Here is an 11,023-nt window from a genome sequence, read left to right on the forward strand (position 1 = left end):
AACATGGAAACAGTTCCAGGATACCGGATCCATCGAGAGAAAGCCTGGTCAAGGTCGTCCAAGAGCAACGACGGCCAGAGAATATCGCCATTTGTCGATTATAGCGAGGCGTAACAGGAGTGCTACAGCTGCTCAGCTCTCTCGTGACTTGTATGCAGCCACAGGAACCCGTGTATCAAGGGTGACTGTTTCCAAAAGACTTCATGAGAGAGGGTTGTTTGCAAGAAGACCTGCTGTTTGCGTCCCGCTCACTTCTACGGACAGGAGAATCCGTTTATCATGGTGCAGAGAGCATAGAGATTGGAGTATGGATCAATGGGCGACCGTTCTCTTCACTGATGAGTCCCGGTTCAGCCTAAGCACCGATTCTCGCCGTACGTTCATATGGAGAGAACCAGGGACCCGCTACCTACCCTCCAATGTCCGCGAAATCGACCATTATGGCGCAGGAGGTTTAATGGTCTGGGCGGGAATCGTGTTGGATGGCCGCACACCTCTCCATGTCTTTGAAAGAGGCACTGTGACTGGTGTGAGGTATAAGGATGAGGTCTTGGAGCCCTATGCTCGCCTTTTCAGGGGTGCAGTTGGCCCTGAGTTCATTTTAATGGCCGATAACGCGAGGCCACATAGAGCTGTTACGATTTTCTAGAGAGTGAGGATATTCGCCGGATGGATTGGACAGCCAGATCTCCAGACCTTAACCCTATAGAGCATGTCTGGGACGCTCTGGGGAGAGCAATTGCAACTCGCAACCCCCCTCTGGGAACCATCCAGGGAATGAAAACAGCGTTGCTGAACGAGTGGGACCAATTGCCACAGGAAATGATAAACTGCCTTATTTCAAGTATGAAATCACGCTGCGAGACCTGTATATCTGTAAGAGGGGACCATACCCCCTATTAACCCATCTATTAACCCATTTTTTTGTTTATTTTGCAACCGCTGTTTCATACCTTCCGACCCAAACGAGTGGTACGTACGATCATGCGTGTGTATTACAATTATTGAATGGTTATTTGTTTTGTATTTTATCAATGTATGTACATATCAAATTTCATTAAAATCGGTACAGTAGTTCTAGAGATAATCGACCAAGTCTGCATATTCTCTTAATTTCTTACACCAGTGTAGTTTCCGGTTGAAGTTGGTAAGTATAAAGTGTGATAAATGTGGAAGAAATCATGCGAAATATCACGTAATTTCAACCACTTATCAGTTTTCCCCCGTACGTGATGGGTGCATAAACATATTTTGCCATTAAACTTAATTATAAATTATAGTATTTTAACGTGTGTATATACAGTATAAGGAACCCCCTGATTTTTTTTTTGGGGGGGGGGCTTAAAATTTGGAAAAACGTTTAAAAAATATATATCTATATAATACTATGTATGTATAATTAACCCCTCCTATTTTTGGGACCCAATTTTCAGCAAAAAAAGATCCCTCATACACGTTAAAACCAATGTAGGAAACCATTTAAGAATTTCAAACGTGTATCTCCAGGTTCATTGGTCAGTGGCTTTTGGAATTCATTAAGTTTATGCGAGCCTAGAAATAATGTTTTAGCATTCATAATTTCCCACCAAGAGCTAATTATATCAATGAAATCCGCAGTAAATCATGTGCATTTTGTACGTCGTAAGTTTCGCTTGCAACTTTTGACCCAGCAGCAACATGCCGGTTTATAACCTGAAGCGCTAATTTTACACTTTGCTTCTCTATGTTTGAAGGAAATAAAGATTTTGTAGTGAGGGTTGTGCATGCTTAACATTAGAATCTGACTCCATGTCATGCAATTTTCTAATAGCTGCAAATGAAGCATACTTAAGGGAACTTCCATTGCAGTTGCATTCACCATCTGAACAACTGTATGAGAACTTTGGATAATACATGCAAATGCCAGGAGTTTTCTGGTTCAACCAGTTGTTACGCATGCATTTCAATATATGAACGCATTCAACAATGAAAAAAAGGGGGACGTTCAGCATCACATGGGTGCGGATAGCAAATGCTTAGCTGTGGAGATGTTAAAAGAGAGATGGATTTTTTATTAATACCATTATTATCAGTGCTAAAATACACAACATGAAAAGTCCAACCCTTTTATTATTTTCAATATTATCCTATTTAATATTTCAGCTGATATTTTTGAAACCGGAAGTATATGTACAACATCTTTGAAATTAGATCTTGTACTCTGCACCATGAATGTGAAGGTCGAGTTCGCCACTTTATCACTATTGTGTGAAAATCAAATAATACTCCCACTTCTATATTCCAGGAATGGTTTTATATGGATTTCATTAATCATTAAATTGGCATATTTATCCTGATCATCCAAGTAAGTTATTTTTTCCTTGACATATTTTAAAAATGTGTCTGCCAACTGCTCATGGTGGGGATCATATTGATGGTACGGCTCCTTCACAAGGTCGAGGTTGTGAGAGCTTGACGACCAGTTACCTGGGTTGCCAGATGAAGCCAGTGATCGCTCTATTAAAGGGACCAAGTAAGCCCAAACAAACCGTGGCTTCCCATGCTTTCCTATGAGAAACATCCCCGTTTTTAAAAATCATTTAAAAATTTACTATTCATTTTAGGAACTCGATTTTTTTTCTCAAATTCTTTGGATATATTTATACAATTGAACGAAAGCTTTCACAATTTTAGTTGTTATTTGTTTTCGAATATTAGCTTCAACAACATGGAACCTTTTACAAAAATAACCAAAATTGACCCTTATTTTGTTCCACAAAATTTCTTCTCGGCATTTTAATTAAAAAAAAATTATGCCAAAGTATGTAACACCTCAGTGCTGAGAGAAATACAATGTTTAAAGACACTTGAACAAGCGGTGTTTGAAAAATCTGACTTTTTTTGCGAAAAACATTATATATGCAAAACATTTGCATATATAACGCTTTTCAGCTGTTTATATTAAAATATTGTATAAATATTTCTCCATTCCAGGCAAAAACTCAAACACAGACACAATTTTAGATTTCAAATTCAATTCGAAACTTTTTTTGTCAAATTTTCGTACACATACCACTTTAAAAGCAAAGTAATTGGTACAAAATGAAGAGGAAAAAAACAGCCCAGATTATTTTTCTAAATACTATAGGCCAGAGAGAGATGACTTATCGCGGCTCGTAAAAAAAAGTTTTTTATTTTTTAATATTTTTTTCTCAATACATCTACATAGCGGAAAGTTCGGACGGGCGGCATATATTTCCAGTAATACGTATTCAAGAATATGAGAGTGGAACGGAAGAAGGGTGGCGAAATTTGTAAAGCCTACAGGCAGCAAAACCATAAATACACAGTGGCGGAGGACACTCGAGCACTTCCAGTACTTTGTGGCACGGGGGCGGCAAAATGCCGTTTGCCCCGGACGGCTGAATCATGTTTGCCCCGGGTGGCAAAAATCCTAGCTACGGCCCTGTCAGAAGGTGCTCGAGCACCTCAGAACTGATTCAGAAATCAAAATTCCTCATGTAAAGCTTAAGACGAGCGCCCACGGGCCTGAAACACTTTCGAAATGTCCCGGATCTATCATAATGATGAACGAAACAAAAAAGCAAGATAAACAGTTAAAAGAAAAAAAATTATGAAAATTGCATTTTATTGCAGCTTCATATTATTTTAATTAATCATATTTCCATAGACATTAATGTGAGGCATGAAATTTTTAAAATAAATTGAAACACTGAACTAAAAACTTATGACGAGTCGAGAGTGAAAAATGATCTTCCCCTTTCAAAAATAAATTAAAAATATAAAAACCCCTTATACAAGGATAAAGTTTTATCTTTCCCCATTATTGGATCATGTAGATCACCTGAAGACGCATTAAATGGTCATGGTGCTTAAATTTATTTAGTTATTAATATTTTAAGAGAATTCGATCCGGCAAAACACATGTTAAGTATAGGGAAAAGAGCGGTTTGTTTGGGCTTACTCGTCAGCCCATAGGGTTGCCACAACGGCTTCAATTTTCGTTCCTGATGTCACCTCCTGTTATTCTTTCCTCCATGGGCGTGGAGTGTTAAATAAAAGCTGATAAAACGATAGGAAAATCTCCCAAAAGCCACTCAAAAATTAAAAAAAAACAACAGTTACTCACCATCATCCCCTGTCCTAGCGAACGCCCCGTAGCAAGAGAACTCGTGTGTATTACACATTGCATTAATTTTTAAACTAAATTTCAAATCGGGTCGGTCCGGCAGAAGAGAGCCGTCCACCCTACACTAAAAGTTTTCCCTCCCCAAGAAACGGGTGGAGTGGATTTTAGGTCCCACATCAGAGGGTTCGCGTACCAACCTCTCGGTGAGTATGAAAATAAAGCTGCCGTTCGTAATCGGCAATAAATTGTAGGTCCTCGTCTAATTAAACCGCATCGGGTCAATTAAGCGATCTGGAAATAAGCGGCGTTTTACAGACAATTAGTTCCCTTTTTGTGACAGTTGAGAACTTTTTGGTGACAGAAGTATTTGGCGATTGTTCGTCAAAACTTTTGGCAAAAATTTGCGCCATTGGCGAGAATTGGAGATTCTGTGCCCGTATTTCAAGCAAAATTATATTGCAAATTGGCATGCATATTTCTTATCACTTATAACCTTCACCATCAGAGCCGTCCTCATCGCTTATCGCGTTTTACCAGAAAAGAGTCATCTTCACTACAGGGAATAGCCATAGATGCTTGAAAACCCTGTATAATAAAGTCAAGTCAAGTCAAGACCACAAATAGGGCCGGAGCTGTCACACTGCAACAAATTGCAGTTGCAGTGTCTGGACGTTAAAGTTTATTTATATATATATTTATGTTATATATATATACATAATAATAATATATATATATATGTGTGTGTATATATGTGTGTGTGTGTATAGATATATATATACTTTTTTAAAATATAATAAATCACAAAAATCCTCATTACTAAGAGTATTGAAAATGTGGCAAACCGTTATAAAGTCATAAACTACTATTATGCATATACATTATACTAAAACAGGATTAAAGAAGAGGCAAACCATTGTAAAGGCATATGCGTATCTGAAACGCATTGCTAGGGAACCACGGAAACCAAAGTAAACGTTCGGAAAGTGATTGTTGAGGCTCAAAAACCATTGATGCCCGACAGTTTTTTGCCCATTTGGGGCATTTGCCCTGCTCAGACGAAATTTTAAAATAGCCTATCGTTCAAGTCGGGTCCCATATGCAAAATTTGGTGACGATCGCTCTAAAATTGTAGATTTGTTTAGAGAACATACACACACACACACAGAAAAAAAATCAATGTTATATACACAGAGTGACCATACGTCCCATATTTCCCGGGACAGTCCCGGTATTTTCTATTTTTTTGTCCGTCCCGACTTTTTGGCAAAAGTGTCCCGGTTTTTCCCGTATTTTACACGAAGCCTACTTGAATTTTTATTCTTTATTGAAGTCAAAGATTGAAATTATTTTTCTACTCATAAATTATTTTACGATAATTACAACTATATGTGTGAATATTAATCTCCCGCATTTGCCTTGAACGTTTGTTTTTCGTGCAATACATTTTAATTCACTGCAATTTGCAGCGATTCATCATTTCCCGCCATTGTGATTTTTCCGTAATTTCAACAATATTTGGCAACTTTGTTTGGTTTTGGCGTTGTTTTTGGCAGTAATTGGCGATGTCCCGTATTTGGAATCTGAATGTCCCGTATTTCTCTCGAGAAAACATGGTCAGCCTATATATACATAGGTTTACTGGGCTTCGTATCTCTAAGCGAACTCAATATTTCGAAAATAGAGAATTTACTTTAATTATATTAAAATCATTGATGTGGTGGAAATTCCCTCTTAAAAAATCGGCAATTTTAACATTGATTTCCGTGGGGATCATTCTGTGTCCGTCTTTCAAAGTGATGATGATGGTGATTATGACGTCTATTCAAAAAGCCCCTCTTTGTTTTGGACGAAGAATTTGTTGACTGTTGGCAACACCCCGACCACAGGATTGAGACGCACGTGTTAGAGCCCTGAATAATAAGACCAAGACCAAGACCAAGAGACGCACGTGCGCTCCGTTTGATAGACATCTTTCGGCAGGCATCCAAATGTCGTCGTGTATCTTAGTTATATAACTTTAGTTCCTTACATCAGTTGATCGAATTGAAGCTCCTACCGATCAATTAACGTATTTGTACGTCGTTAGAAAGCGTTGCAAACTTCGTAAATTGAAGGTGAGTTCATTTTTCTTTCCCCGATCGAAAATGTGGGGAATTGTGTTAATTTTTGTGGACGAGGTTTCTTCAACACATCCAATTCTGATATACTGCCATCTGTGAGTTAAAAAGTATGCAAACATTTGGGACTGAGTGTGAGAGATTGTTTCGATGAATGTGATAAATCGGTTATTATACATGTGGTTGGGTCGTGTCGCGAAAGTATTAAATCAAAAACATACTCATTGAATCAAATACATTCTGACTCTTGCGTTATCATGGGTGGAGATGGGGGGGGGGGGCATGGAGTCGCCTGTTCTAATGTATATATTATATGAATTGCCATCATCATCATCGCCCCCCCCCCAGACTTCCAAGTCTATCCCCGCCTATGTGCGTTATGTGCCGCTTCTATACTTTATTCAATTATTAAGCATTCAAACATATTTTTTAAGAACATCTTCAATTAAACTCATAAATCAAATGAATTTGGATTCCATTTTGCAATAATGCAATAATGGAATCCTTATGCCGTTGTGGTGGTCGAGTGGTCATAGTGACGGAATTGCATCGCGGGGACCCGGGTTCAAGCCCCCACCGTCACCACAGTGGTGGTCGGCTGAAGTTGGTTTTCTGTGGTTCCCAAATTCGAGACGCAACCGAGAGCTGATCTCCCCTAGGTTGCCACAGATATCAACAGGCGTACAAATATTCAGTCATTACACTTCATTCTCTTCTGAAATATAGATGGCAGCGCTGCAGAATCAGACGCAACACCAGATACGCACTCAGACTGTTAGGTACACACACTTCCGGTACAACTCAGTACGTAGTAAATTGCCTATGGCGAGAGAATTGGGTTGTGCTCGGTTTGAAAAAAAAAATAGCCTCCCTATAGAGAAGGCAAATGTATGACAAAAAAAACAAAAAAATAGCCCTTTCCTTCAGTTCTCGATCAGTTTCTTTCAGTTGATCAAATTTAAATTTCTTTTTCCGAGAGACTTTCTCAATTGATCCATGGAACGTATTATACAGAATACATCGTAGTTCGTAACATACATTAGACAGTTCCTTTCTAACACCTCACAATTTGGCTGAATAAAAAAAATGCAGGACTTTTACTTAAAGGGGTAAAAAAGTCCCGTTTCAGAAAAGAATGGAAAAAAGTGAAACCGATTTCGAACATTTTGTCGGAAAGAAAAAGAGTTGTTTCGTTTTTTCAATACCCGTTTATAGCATACGTCTCATTCGACAAAAACGCGGGATGTATGGTCACTTTACGTGAAAATGCGACTTTTTCGGATATAGTTGTCATTCGGTTATTGTTAACGGAAACTCCGGGTCCCGATGTCATCACATTCAGGGCCGTATTCACCGACGTGGTTTAAAGCTGTAGTTACAATTTTCGGATAAGAGGTCAACATAGATTGGTTGAAACCCTGAATTTAACCAATCTGTGTCGATCTCTTATCAAAAAATTGTGACTATAGCTTAAACCATGTCGGTGAATACCGCCCTAAGCGGCATGGAGTGTTGAATAAAAGCTGATAAAACGATAGGATAATCTCCCAAAAGCCACTCAAAATTAAAAAAAAAACAAAAAAACTGGCAACAGAGAGAGTCACCCACCATCATCCCCTGTCCTAGGGAGCCCCTTGTAGCCCCATTTAAAAGGAAATCAGGTCGGTTCGGCTTAAGAGAGCCAGCCGTACCCTAAAAGTTGCCCCCAAGCAGTGTGAAGGGTAGCATGGATCTTAGATACCCTTCAGAAAGTCGCCGAATGTTGCACCTTGCAACGTTTGTTTATTTTCTCTGTGCATGCCTGCTTCATGGGCGGAGAGACGGGGGGGGGGCACTGCAATGGGCGGAGATACTGGGGGGGGGGGCACCCCCAGCGTCAAAGGTGGAGTCGGCTGATCTAAATTACATATGTATAAATGAATTGACATCATCATCATCGTGCTCCCCGAGCAATAATGACCATGCCCCCCCCCTCAGACGTCCAAGTCTATCCCGCCCATGGCCTGCTCCAACTGGACTATACTGCTTTTTCGGCTCTGCTAGGGCTTTAAATCTGCTTAGTGAAATAACGCAGCGAAACCTGTCTAAGACGGACACTGTATGGGACGGAAACCTGTCTTAAACGGAATCAAAATATAGTCTGTTCAATGAGCCGCTGTGGTGGTCGAGTGGTCATAGTGACGGACTCGCATCGCGAGGATCCGGGTTCAAACCTCACCGTCGCCACAGTGGTGCTCAACTGAAATTGGTTTTCTGCGGTTCCCAACTTCGAGGCGCGAATGCGAGCCGATCTCCCCTTTAAAAAAGGGTCGCAGCAGAGAGCAATAGGCCTACAACGGTATAAGTTATTCAATCACTACGAGTTCAGAAAAACACGTAGTTAAAAAAATAGATTGCAGATGGCAGCACTACACATAACAAGCATTACAAAGAAACAAAATTCGCGGAAGGTTCACTATACGTGCACACACATTCCAACATGCGCCAATTCATTAGAAGTTCTGCGGAGGAATATGGACGAGGCGCATGTCTGGTTTAGTTGTAATCTGTTCAACGATTAGCGCCTTTATACAACGGAAAATTATTTCCAGGGCCCCGTCAGAGCACCATGAGCCCCTACCTGGCAAAGTCTCGAAAAACTCAACTACTTTTCATTATTCGAAGGCCCTCTTCTCTTGAGGTGCCCGGGTGGACCCATGCGTAAAGACGGCACTGATTATTTCAGTCTGTTGACGTTCCGTTTCGTACAGGTTTCACTATTAATAACGGGGGCGTTATAAAAAATTACATTTTCTTTCTGATTTAATAAAATGCGGTTCAGGTGCATCAAGTGGACAATAATAACGGCTCGAGAAGCTGGGTTCTGCTATTATGCACTGATTCACAAATATTGAAATGTTGTAGTATTTGCATTGCGATAAGCCGTAGCATTTCTTATTCGTTTTTTAAAATTATTATTTATATTCGGGGTGGGGGGCGCTGAGGGTTCATGACAAAGCAAAATCACATCTATGGTTATAGCTAGGAACTTCACAACGTTCCCCTAGTCGACGTAATAACACCACCTACAGATAGGGTGACCATACGTCCCGTATTTCCCGGGATGGTGCCGGTTTTTTCTGTCTTTTTGGCTGTCCCGACTTTTTTTTGCAAAAATGTCCCGGTTTTTCATGTAGTTTCAGCGAAGCCAACTTGATTTGTTTTTTCTTCATTTTATCCTTCTCAAACCAGCTATTAAAATTATCTTCCAAACTCAGCAACTACATAACGATAATCACGATTACGAATAAGAATATTCATCTTGAATACGTGGTTTTTTAAATTCACAGCAAATTCCAGAAGCGCTGCATTTCACGCGATTGGCTACTTTTCTGTGATTTTAGCATGATTTGGCGACTTTGCTTACTTTTGACATCAGTTTTTGCGATAATTGGCGATGAACCGCATTTTGGAAGTGTCCCGTATTTTCCTTGAGCAAATATGGTCAGCCAACCCTTATGTCTCATTTGTATATTCGCAAGCACTTATGTAAGCGATTGGGCGAAACGTTTTCTGTACTATTGCACTGTCGAACTTAGTGTCATGGTGCTGCATATTTTGCTCACAGCCGCGTTTCAGCACTGATCCCCTCCCCCTTATTATTGAAGGTGTTAAACTGCTTCTGTTGGGCCGAGGCCTAGCAACTTCGAATCCCGCGGAATTAATTTTTTTCTGTGAATTTTAATTTCGCATTTTCGCGTTTTAATTCGGTAGTATCAGTGTACAGTCCGTTCGATTCCGTGTGGATTATGGGTTATTACACGTGTGTATTAACCTCTTCGAGTACAAACTGTTGGTGTAAATAGAGCATTTTTGAAATTTTCGTGCCATAAATGCCTATTTTAACATAGTTTTAAGTTTATTAGTGAATTTCAGAGGCCATTATACGTAAAACATGGATATTTTGGGCAATCACAACTTCAAAAGAATTGCTGTTTTTTTAAAATTTTTCAACGCTCAGTATTAATATATCGTTGGTAATTATAATCGTTGGTAAAACGAATACAAATGGAAATTTTTCATGGCGCTCGCTCCGGGGTATGACCGACAAGCTTCCAAGTCGGGGGCCCTATGTTTACAGGTTTCATTTTGGGGGCCCTGGATGAATCTCATTCTTTTCTGTTGTAGAATTTGCAACAGCCGAAGCCCGAGATAAAGCCAGTCTTGGGCCCCACCAAAAGTATGCGAATTGGTGTCCCGGGTAATTGGTTGGGAGCCCTTTATTTTATTCGTTGGTAAAACGAATACAAATGAAAATTTTTCATGGCACTCGCTCCGGGGTATGACCGACAAGCTTCCAAGTCGGGGGCCCTATGTTTACAGGTTTCATTTTGGGTGCCCTGGATGAATCTCATTCTTTTCTGTTGAAGAATTTGCAACAGCCGAAGCCCGAGATAATGCCAGTCTTGGGCCCCACCAAAACTATGCGAATTGGTGTCCCGGGTAATTGGTTGGGGGCCCTGGATTTTATTCGTTGGTAAAACGAATACAAATGAAAATTTTTCATGGCACTCGCTCCGGGGGATGACCGACAAGCTTTCAAGTCGGGGGCCCCATGTTTACAGGTTTCATTTTGGGGGCCCTGGATTTTATTCGTTGGTAAAACGAATACAAATGAAAATTTTTCATGGCACTCGCTCCGGGGGATGACCGACAAGCTTCCAAGTCGGGGGGCCCCATGTTTACAGGTTTGATTGTGGGGGCCCTGGATGAATCTCATTCTTTTCTGTTGTAGAAT

This window comes from Pholcus phalangioides, unplaced genomic scaffold, assembly GCF_987345545.1.
Source record: "Pholcus phalangioides strain wild (caught in Gottingen) unplaced genomic scaffold, Ppha-v1.0 ptg000041l_1, whole genome shotgun sequence".
In the NCBI taxonomy this organism is placed as follows: Eukaryota; Metazoa; Arthropoda; class Arachnida; order Araneae; family Pholcidae; genus Pholcus; species Pholcus phalangioides.